At 32.3% G+C, this 10,986-nt stretch overlaps 1 long non-coding RNA gene across 1 annotated transcript; it reads right to left on the bottom strand.

Annotated features, from left to right (window-relative positions):
- Nucleotides 1-1,215: 1,215 nt before the first annotated feature.
- LOC145135595 (uncharacterized) lies at nt 1,216-2,812 on the bottom strand. Its single transcript, XR_013719895.1, has 2 exons — nt 2,577-2,812; nt 1,216-2,439 (listed from the first exon to the last, which is right to left on the bottom strand). It is a non-coding gene; the product is annotated as an uncharacterized LOC145135595 (long non-coding RNA).
- Between the last annotated feature and the right edge of the window lie 8,174 nt (nt 2,813-10,986).

Here is a 10,986-nt window from a genome sequence, read left to right as displayed (position 1 = left end):
TTCACTTTCTCCACTAGCTCATTGCTTTTCAAAGTTTGTGTAAATTCCATTCCAATGTGTCATGAGTTTGATCATAAGATTCCATTTCGAGTTACATTGGTCGGAGGTACGATAATCTAGATCTCGACCCATTCTCTTACAAAATCGCTCCGTGATACATAACCAAAATTGATCACGATTTTGACCCTTTCTCGTGTCACCATCTTCGGATATGTCGACCCATTCCTTTGCTAACTCAACTTCTTCTTTTTGTGTCCATCTTCTCGGATCGGTCTTCCTTTTCTTTTGTTGTTGAGGTTGTTGTCGTTGTTCTTCGTGTTTGGAATCGGAAACAATTTTGGTTGAAGGTGTGAAAGACGGTTGGGATGGAAATTGGGTTTGGGATGGTTAGGTTTGGGGTTGAGACTAGAATTGAAATTGTTGTGGCATTTGAAATTGAGAATAATAGTTAGGAACACCATCAATTTGTGACCGGTAAGGTGGTGGTGATGACGGATCGTACCCGAAAAGTACGAAAAGGTTGTTAACATTTTGGTTTGGAACATTTTGTTTGGAAGAGTTTGGATTGTTGGAAGACATTTTCAATGAAATTTTTTTGTAAAGAGTGTTTGGTAATATTTTGGAAGAATGAATTGTATATATATAGTAGATTTGTTTTTTTTTTAAAAAAAAGAAAAAAAGAAAAAAAAATATGGCATGTAGCTGTTGCCAACCGTTTGGCAACATTCATTCCTTTCCAACGTTCGAAAATTTAAAACTTTGCAGCCGGTACAAAGCCACTGCCAGTACTATACCGGCGGTAAATCTGAAGTCGAGGGAATACCGGCGGTAAATCTGAAGTCGGGGGTCGGTGTTTACCGGCAGTGAATGCTTCCATGTAGGATACCGGCGGTGAATCGATCACGACACCCCACAGCCTAATATAGCCTTATCTGTTTAATTAATAATTTATTTGTTTTTTAATTTTTATTGATTCCTATGTCCGCATTATATATATATATATATATATATATATATATATATATATATATATATTATTAAACATATTCCTTCTTTCTTGAAAATTAAGAGGTACAACATGTATTACTTCATGTACAATGATTTTATGCTTTAAAATCTACATGTACAATGATTTTATGCTTTAAAATCTAATCCGGTCAACTTAAGAATAAGTAAGAACTCGGTGAATTTGTTGAAAAAATCAAGATAAGAAGGGGCAAATGAATTAGTATTCCTCAATTTCAGCCAAATGAATCGGTCTATCACTGATTACATTTTAACCTATCCTCTCTCTCAGTTCGGTCACAAACTCATGCCAGAAACCAAACGGCCATTCACCACTCATCGCCTATATTTGTGATCGACTCTTCCGGTACAAATGAATCAGTCAAAGTTGAAATCCCTTATCTTCTCCTTATCTCGCCTGTTACCATCATCATCCCACAATCTCCGCCCTAATCTCCGTTTACCCCACATTTGATTTAAAATTTGAATTGAATCTCTTCAAGACACTTTAAAAACCCTAGCACCCACACTCACTTTTCATATTATTTTGATATCTCTTGCTTTTTTATGAAGACATAGGCATCGCTTGTGACCGTATTTCGTCGTCACCATTAGTTTGCCCCTTCCCCACCATTATATGTTTGATAGGGTTCACAATCCCCACTGCCACAGTCTATTTCATCAGACGCCATACTAGATCGATTGTTTTTCAGGTAAGTCATATGCCACCATTATCTCTTTTGCGTTCTGGTTTGGCATCGACTTGCTTTTCTTCTTGCTCTGTTCAGTTTACTTGGATTGACCAATGTACTCCTTAATATTCATATTTGTGAACACTTTTCTATTATAGAATGAACAATAATCTGGTTGTATGCACTGTGTTCTAAAGAAAACCCTGGATATAGATCTGTTATATGTTAACTTTACTAATCTTGAAGTTGTGTATATATCTCAAGATACAAGTCTATAATCTAATCATTTTATATCGATCTGATTTTATTGTTAATTTCATTCATCTCAGCCCTTTCATGCCCTGTTTGAAGATTTTATAGATTTGGGAGATTCTGATGCTGGTCCTTTAACTGCTTAAGATTATTTATTGATTTATGGATATGCTATTTTTGGTGCTTTTTCTGGTACGTTGAGTTTGTTATCAAGAATTCTACAACAGAAACAAAGGTTTAAACTCTGCAAAATTGTTTGTTGCTTGACTTATTTCTTGATTGTATTAACTATAACTTGCTATGTGCAGTTTTTTTTTCCTGATATGCAAATTTTTTACCAAGAAATCTGCAAATGAAACAAAGGTTGGGGATTTTGCCTTCAGTTATGATGTTTCATTGGTAAACAAAATTGTTTTTCTTCATCTATTGAATAATTCATGTTTGGAGAAACTTAGTTGCTAGGAAGTTGGATGCCTTTATGTTTTTCTGACTAATAGCAAGAAATTACATCATAATGGAATTAAATATCTTTTAATCAAAAGAAATGAAAGTAAAGAGGCTGTTGAGAAGAAATCTTATCTGCTTTAGTTGAACACAAAGAGGTATTGAGATATATTAACACTTTACCTGAAAGTTGAACACAAAGAGGTATTGAGATATAAAGCCTATATGTGTGTTGTTGTGTGCATGTTATTATGAATTGAGTGTATGTGGCCCTGCTTGAGCACTAGCTGTAGATCATTTGGTATGCAGAAACGAGCAACAGAAGAGAAGAGGGAGGTGAGGTAGCTGAGACAAAGAAAAGAATTTGCAAAAGGAAGTGTCTATAAGTAGTTTTGAGGATAAGGTATAAAGGAACAAGATTAGGCATATCACCAAAATCAATTATTTTTTATTTATTTTTATTAATCTTATTTTACTTCATGTCATGTGCTTCACGGGACAAAAAGTACATAGTTTTCATTGTTCATGTATTTTTTGGTGTTTCCTGTTGATGCAAGTCTCAAATTACTAGAATAGGAGGTTGTTAAATTCATTTTGTTCTTCTTTGAGAAAGAGGATTACCAGGGGCGTAGCTAAATGTATTTCAGGTGGGTCCTATGACCTACCTAAGTTCTAATATCTTATAGAAACTTATATAGAAACTTATATTAGGAACTACCTTATCGTATTGAAAAATATAAAGGATCTATCTAATTCCGTATGAGGAACCACGTAATTTTTTGTTCTAGATTCGTCACTGAGGATTACATCATCCATTTTACTTTTGGGCGTCGAAAAGGTAACAATACAACATCGAGTGGATCTAAAAAAAGGTAATTTAGTCTCTCAAATAAGTGTTCTTTTGATTCAATTCAAGGGATGTTAACTTTGTTAAGTATCATGTTAAAGTTTACACGACACAACCAAGATATTAATATTTTAATCCTCCACTCGAGCCCAATTACATGTGCCTTGTGTTTTAATTATGTACTAAAAGTTAAAATTCTTGATTACTACTTGAAAGAACAACTGTTTTCGTGAAAGATTCCACACATATGTTTTTTTTGAGTTATGATAACATGGAGTTTATTCAACAAGAAGCTGGTAGGTTGGCGGCTATGGACATTGTGAGAATTTCATACAAAAATGGTAAAGATTAGGTTGCATAGATTACAGGTGTAAGGTCAAAAGTGGAAAATTTAGAACATTTGTGTAATTATATATAAGCCACACCATTTAGATTTTTTCCCTTTAGCGTTAACTCAACTATGTTTATTTATTTATTTATTTTTTAAACCAGGGGTGTCTCTTTTTGCCAAAATGTTTATTTTGCTATTAGAAGGTTTACATCACTACCATGACAAAGATTCGATGTTCAGTAACAAAGGTAAAATCTATTTTAGATATAATTTGGGATTTGGGTTGTTCATTTAAAAAGGTTAGAAGCAGTTTTTGAGATTTATATAATTATTGGTTTTGGATGTATATGTTATGGGAATGGGAAATGTGTGTCTTCTTCTGATGGAAGCAATTTTCGCAACTTTATTTTATACCATAAAGTTTCTTTTTACCCACGAAAGTGTATGGATTTGTTCATTTATTTAATATGTTGCTCTAATTGCATTTCTGGATACCTTTATACATAAAAGTTAATTTCAGAGGTATCATCAAAATACTTTGAGTTGGTAATAGTATTTAATAGATGTTTTTTTAAACATTTGGTTGCATGTTTTAATCCAAGTGTAGATGTAAATCTCGGATATCTACATTTTATTTTTGGTAGACCAAGTATAATATTTATTATGACTTTATCCAATATATTATGCCTTTTTAATCATATCAAAGATTTAGTTTCATATGATTTCTTATAAGTTATTGGTTTATTTAAATTATACGACATATTCGAACAATTTATGGATAATATAATTATTAAACATCAAGCATCAATTGTATTACATAACTGAGACGGGGATCTATTAAAATTATTTTTTAGCCTACTTTACACATAAAATAATAATATAAACTTCCTTTTTTTTTAAAATGAATATAAATTTCCTACCTGTAAAACAAGTAAATATCTTCCGTCTATTTGAACAAAAGAAATAATCATTTCTAGAAATTAATTTTTGAGAAACTATTCACATTCGTCGCTTGGCGTGGGTAAACGGCTAGTATTTACTTATGAATATTACACATTATATTCACATATGAATATTACAAGGTATATTCACTTATGAATATATTCACTTATGAATATTAGAAGGTATTTTCACAAATATATATAATTTTTATATGTTATTCACATATGAATAACATACAGACTTGCATATTTGTTTTGTGTTTTTAATAATCATATACTGATTAATGTGAGAAAACATATTCATATGTGAATATAAAGTGGTAATTTAGTTTATGCATTTCATCAAACAATTGGAGTGCATACAATTTAACTATTTTAAAAATGTTAAAAACATGATACTTCCAATTCAAGTTATCAATTCCAAATCATCATATACTTCCGATTTCGACTTCAGATGCGACATCCTATGTCTGATCGATTTCTCATTTTGATTTTGATTTCCGAAAATCCGATTGGGAACCTGTGAGTACCGATTCCAAGTCCTTCAATGTCGACTGTGACTGCGAGTCCAGAACTCCGATTCCAATTTCATGAACAACGAAGAAATTCCGATTCCAACTGAGTTCGTTTGCGAATCTGGGAAATTCCAGTTCCAAATCCGTTATGAACTTTAACAGATGCTTGCAAGCTACGAACATTCGGGGTATTCAACAAAGAAATCGATGAAATTGATGATTGATTAACACTGGATGACATTGATGATGGTTTAGTTGAAGAAATTTGGATGATTGTTGAAGGTTGGAGGAGAAATTTTGATGATGAACGAACTGTTATCGAATTCTCTATAGTTACGTATTTGAGATTGAAGGTTATTAACATATTTACAAGTTTGCCACCGTGTCTTTTTATGCTTAGATTAAATGAGTGGCTGAGAATGATTCCCCCATTCTCAACATTTTTTATTTTCTCAATTGAACTTACCTCTCTCTCTCTCTCTCTATATATATATATATATATATATATATATATATATATATATATATATATATATATATACTAGCCGTTTACCCGCGCTAAGCGCCGGGCGGCAAAGAGTTTCTTTCGGAAGATAGTTTTAATGTGATGATTAGTTTCCTTTAGACGTGGGCTATTCATTGCGGCCTTTTGGTAGACTATTTTGTGTTGAATAGTTCATTTCAACAGATAGTTTCTTGCTAGGTGTATAGTCATACAATACGACAAAAGTTGAGTCTATATTTCGAATTTCATATAATAGTTCATACTTGATTTTACACGAACGGGTGTCAAAATATACCACAAATGGAAGTTTAGTAGCAATGAAAATGCATCAACGTAAATGTGACCGTTCATGATTCTACAAAATGAAAGTCAGATGTGATTGATTAAAATTGTCAAAATTGAACTTAAATGTGACCGTTCAAATAGGAACCTAGGTTTGAGACTTTAGTGGGAGAAAAGAATATATCCCAAAGGGATTCTTATTAATTCCAAGGTGTTATAAAGGTTTACATTTGGAAAATTAAAATTGACAGCCAATAATCAATTTAACAACTAATCCATCGTGTGATTGACATAAATCTCAATTTTACTTCATTAAACATTAAAATATTCTCACGATTAGAGTGATTGTGCAGCATCCACATGTGAAATAGACATAATTTCTATTGACTGTGTTAGTAAATTTTGGCATCTTTTTGTAAGCAACTAACTTTATCTCTATTTTCAGGAACTAACATCTGTTTTATGTTTCTTTGTGTGCTTCTACAAAAGTTCTTAGAGGACCAGCTTCTGGATCAAGAGAAGCAGAACGTGTGAAACTAAAACTTGAAATCAAAGTTGAGGTAAGGTAGGTTTATGACATCTGAATTCTCATGAGGTCATATTAAAATATGTTACAAATATTTTTATTCTAGTGAATTATAATTACATAATCTTCCTTTCAATTATGCATAATCTGCTTTCAATTGATCATGTTTTGGATTTATTGTGCAAAGGGTATTTTGGTAAAGTTATATGTAGTTATGAATTTTATATAATTTTTTTAATATTAAATTAATATAAATCTAATTAAAATATGATTTTGGATATAAACGTAATTTTTATTGGTTTAAAAGGATATATACGTAATTTCTAAATTTATAAGGATATTGAAGTAATACTTATAGTTTAGAAGGATATGAATGAAATTTTCCCTATATAAAAAATGTTATAATAGTAAAAACGAAAAAGGATATATTATCTTGAAATATATACTGAAATTAATTGGCAAATATGAAAATGCACATACAAAAAAAATATTGAAGTCTCTACTATTACAATCATAAAAACAGAAAGACACATTCACTTAAACTAAAAAACAGAAGCACACAATGTCCCAACATATACATATACAAACCACACATATATACAATGTCGCAGATAAATACATACACACATATATACATATTATATACATGTATTATTTGAGACAGGCAAAAATTTTGAAACCACTACGGATTTGTACCTTTGTTAAATCTGAATCATATGGAGTCGGCAAGAAAAAAAAATCACAATGTAATTAAATTAATCAAATAAGTGAAATGATGAGGGGAAATATTAAATGGAATTATTAAATGTAATTAAATTAATCACCGAAGATGTCATCACCGCCACAGAAACATCATCACTTGAAGCCCTTCAAAAACAATTTCCCAAATTAAAATTAAAAAAATGACACAAGTTAATTTAATCGCATATATACTAAAAATATCATGTTACTAAAACTATTTCCAAATTGATCCCCATGTTCTTCTTACCACCCTCTTTCTCTGGTTGAACTTGAAGCCCGTCTTCTTTGACCAAAGTACTATCTCCATTAGACTTGATTTTCTAGGGGTTTGAAGCTTCCCTGAGTCCTAATCACCATACCATGAATTCAAGTTAGCAATAATGTCCCTTGGGTTATAATTTGGCACAAATGTACTCCACCCTGTCAAAACAAAAATTTAGAAAAAGTTTTTCGTGGGTGAAAAAGGTTAACCGTTACAAACTTTGAGATAACCCTTACAACTAAAAGTAAAAAAATAAGCATAATATGCTATTTCATTAGCTGTTCAAAATTTTACTAAAGAGGTTATAATAATTATAGCTAGATTAACAAATTATTCACTCTAATGTTGAAAATAATATATTCAATTGCATAGACATAGGAGGTGTTAGACCTGTATGATGGGAACATATACTAATCCTAAAATGTTTATCATTTTTTTTAATTATCAAAATTAAACAATTTACTTTTGCATACAAACCAAATAAAAAGATAATCTGGTATGTTTCTTCTCACAATCACAAATTTGGGAATTGCTATATAGGTAACAGAAGTGACAGAAATATATGTAAGTACATGTATATTTACAAATTTAGTTAATGTATATGTAGGGCAGTCTAGAACAATTGGAAATGATTTTTGTAGAAAACGATCTAGGCATGTACCTGGCGGGTAACAGTTCCAAGAAAATGAGAATCAAAACCGGTTATAGTCTTTTTCAAAACATTAGGAATCGGAATCGGAACTGGAACCAATAGAAACGGTTCTGGTTCCAGAACCGAATACCCGATTTCAATGCTCACCCCTAGTGGTAATGGTAATGGCGATGCTTTTCCACCTCCTCCATCCGTTCCTGAAGATATTGTTCATGACAAAGCAGAGCTTGGAAAAAAAATGATGAGGGTATCAATAGGTTGGCGTAGTCTGGCCACCAAAGGGAACAAAGTCTAATGGTTCACTAACCATTTCAATGTCAATGTCTTTAATGTTGATGACCAATTTTTTTAATATGGTGTATGTGCTTCTTCTATTTGTGCTCATGTCACGTTTTACCATGTACTATAAACCTAAAAACTAAGCTTTATATTAGCAACACTAACTACCTGCATCAGTTATGCAAAATTTGAAACAATACTAAAAAATTATGATCTAATCATCATAAAGACATTCCTATGCATCTATTATAAAATTTATTGTATCATTATTTCAAAGCTCATAGATAATATATATTTATTTTAAATAAATATTAACACCAATACAAAGTAAACCAATTAGTTTATTTTATCAGAAACATCTGTTGAACACATCAACATATGTATGCTTTCTTTAGTTTAGGAAAAGAACACAGACCAAAAGAGTTGCAAGTAATGAGTAGTAAATATGATGTACCTTCATCCATTTAGTCCAAATTTACATGTATCTTGTAAATGCTTTGCTTAAACTTGGTGATGACTACCCTTTCCACTAATTTAATGACAGCTTTTCATTACTCCTACATTCACAAAAGAAAATTTTGAGGGTTGAGATGGTTAATACAATTCAGTTTTTAGGATATTTAAAAGAAATCCCTAACTACTACATGAAAGAAGGTATGACATACCTCCATCGGAATACAAATGAGATTTTTTATGGCCGATTTCAAGTTCAGCCGGTGAAGATCAATTTCTGCGTGGGGACAAAGATAAAACATATAGGGGACGAAGATCATCTGAAAAACACGCACATGCACACACATAGTTAGAAAGAGGCTATAGAGCGATATCTTGGCTGCAAAAATTGACAGATGCAAGCATAAGAAGTGGTTCAAATTACCTGGACTGTTGCAAGAGAAAATAGAGCAATCCCGATACTGCGTGAGTGTTTTAGGTTACACCCTTTGACTCGGATTCAAGTTTAAGTCCCGTGGCCCAGCCGGCGATGCCAATTGCATAAGCATAAACTTGGCAGAATGCAATAAAGGTAAAACCATGTCGGATCTGCAGAGGTGAAAGTTCGAAGGTATCTAGCGATGATTACTCCTACAGAAAACAAGATTCCCCAGCTCACTGTGCATTCAATATCCCATGAATCTTAAAATGAACAAATTACATTTTGATTTTCGATTGATTTTGATGTTAAATCATGAAATTCTACGTGGGTTTCCATGAAAAAAGATAATTTTAATGAAATCAGAATTTGATTACTTACATTTCTATTTTTCGTTATGGAATCACCACCTCTAATTCCACCGCTAGGTCCGCTGATACTTTGTCCACTTAACAAATCCAACCGCCCTTTCGCCCCCAAATTCGCCGGCTGAAAAGCATGTTTCGCCGGAAACCCATCAGCCGAGACCGACGGCCCTACCCGCCATACCTGATTCACACTCGTCATCCCTTTTTTAGGCAACTCAACCGTAGCAAAAATCCTCATCACCCCATCGAAGTAATCGGCTCTCGTATCCTTCGCCGATCAGTGAAGAGATAAATAGAGAGATGGATGAGTTTTCGTTTGATGGCGGCTGTTGTATGTAGAGGAGATTTGGTTTGATTTGGTGAGTATCGATCGATTCTGAAGCGATAGGAAGGAGACGGAAAGAAGAGGGTTTCGATTTCCTTCGTATGGCGGCTGTTGTGTGTAGTGTTGTGTGTAGAGAAGATTAGGGTAACATTTCGATAAGGTAATACCGTGTATACCTATACGATGGGATTATAAGCTTAATATTATTGTACATGAGGTAATAGGTATTGTACCTCTTAATTTTCAAAAAACAGGCAATATGTTTAATAATATAGTAAATATATATATATATATATATATATATATATATATATATATATATATATATATATATATATATAAATTTTCAACTATGATTTTGTGAGTTTAAGTTACTTTTCATTTCTTTTTGTTATTTCCAGACCATAAATGACTATCTAAATCACATTACAACTTTTGAAAAAATATAATACAAGAAGCAAAATAAATATTTCTTTGAAAATAATGATTTTGCTTGTGGTCGTAGCAAATTTTCACATAAGCATTCAAGAAGAGACATTTCAACCAACACTTTATCTTCGTTGTTTTTCAAGAATCTAAAGCTAGTCAAATGATTAACCTTCAACGACCTTACCGATCTCATAACTTTTTTGGTTATTTACATCAAACAACGGCTCAATAATCTCTAACCTCAAGAACTTATATCTGGAAATTTCTAAAATTTTCCTGTAAAACTTTAGTAAATGATCAAAAAAACCGGAGAAATCGAAAATACACAACTTGATATCAAAATCATCAAAGTCATCATCATCCCTGAATCGATCAATCTTAGCTTCTCAATCCCTAGATGATAAACATAAACGAAATCAATAATGGAAATGACAATGCGATGACATCGATTTTCCTTCAATCTCTTTCTAATCTCTGCATCGCCCTTCGACAACATCTTATGGTGGTGGGTAGATCTGATGTTGAATGGGGAAAGAGAGACACACACAAATTAATACGAACAAATGAATATTAGTGGTGGTATTCCAAAACGATTGCAACAAGAAAGCCACATGTCTACGTTATGGAGAGGACGTACCGGTGGAGAAGGCGGTTGATAAGGCCAATTCTAAACAGCTTAAAAACCAAGCCGGCTCCTTTACTATCATCTTGTAAACAAA

Source organism: Lactuca virosa, chromosome 9 (genome assembly GCF_052849685.1).
Source record: "Lactuca virosa cultivar CGN04683 chromosome 9, Lactuca_virosa_CGN04683_v6, whole genome shotgun sequence".
NCBI classification, from domain to species: domain Eukaryota; kingdom Viridiplantae; phylum Streptophyta; class Magnoliopsida; order Asterales; family Asteraceae; genus Lactuca; species Lactuca virosa.
The sequence above is the reverse complement of the archived record's forward strand: the minus strand, read 5'-3'. Positions and strand labels throughout refer to the sequence as shown.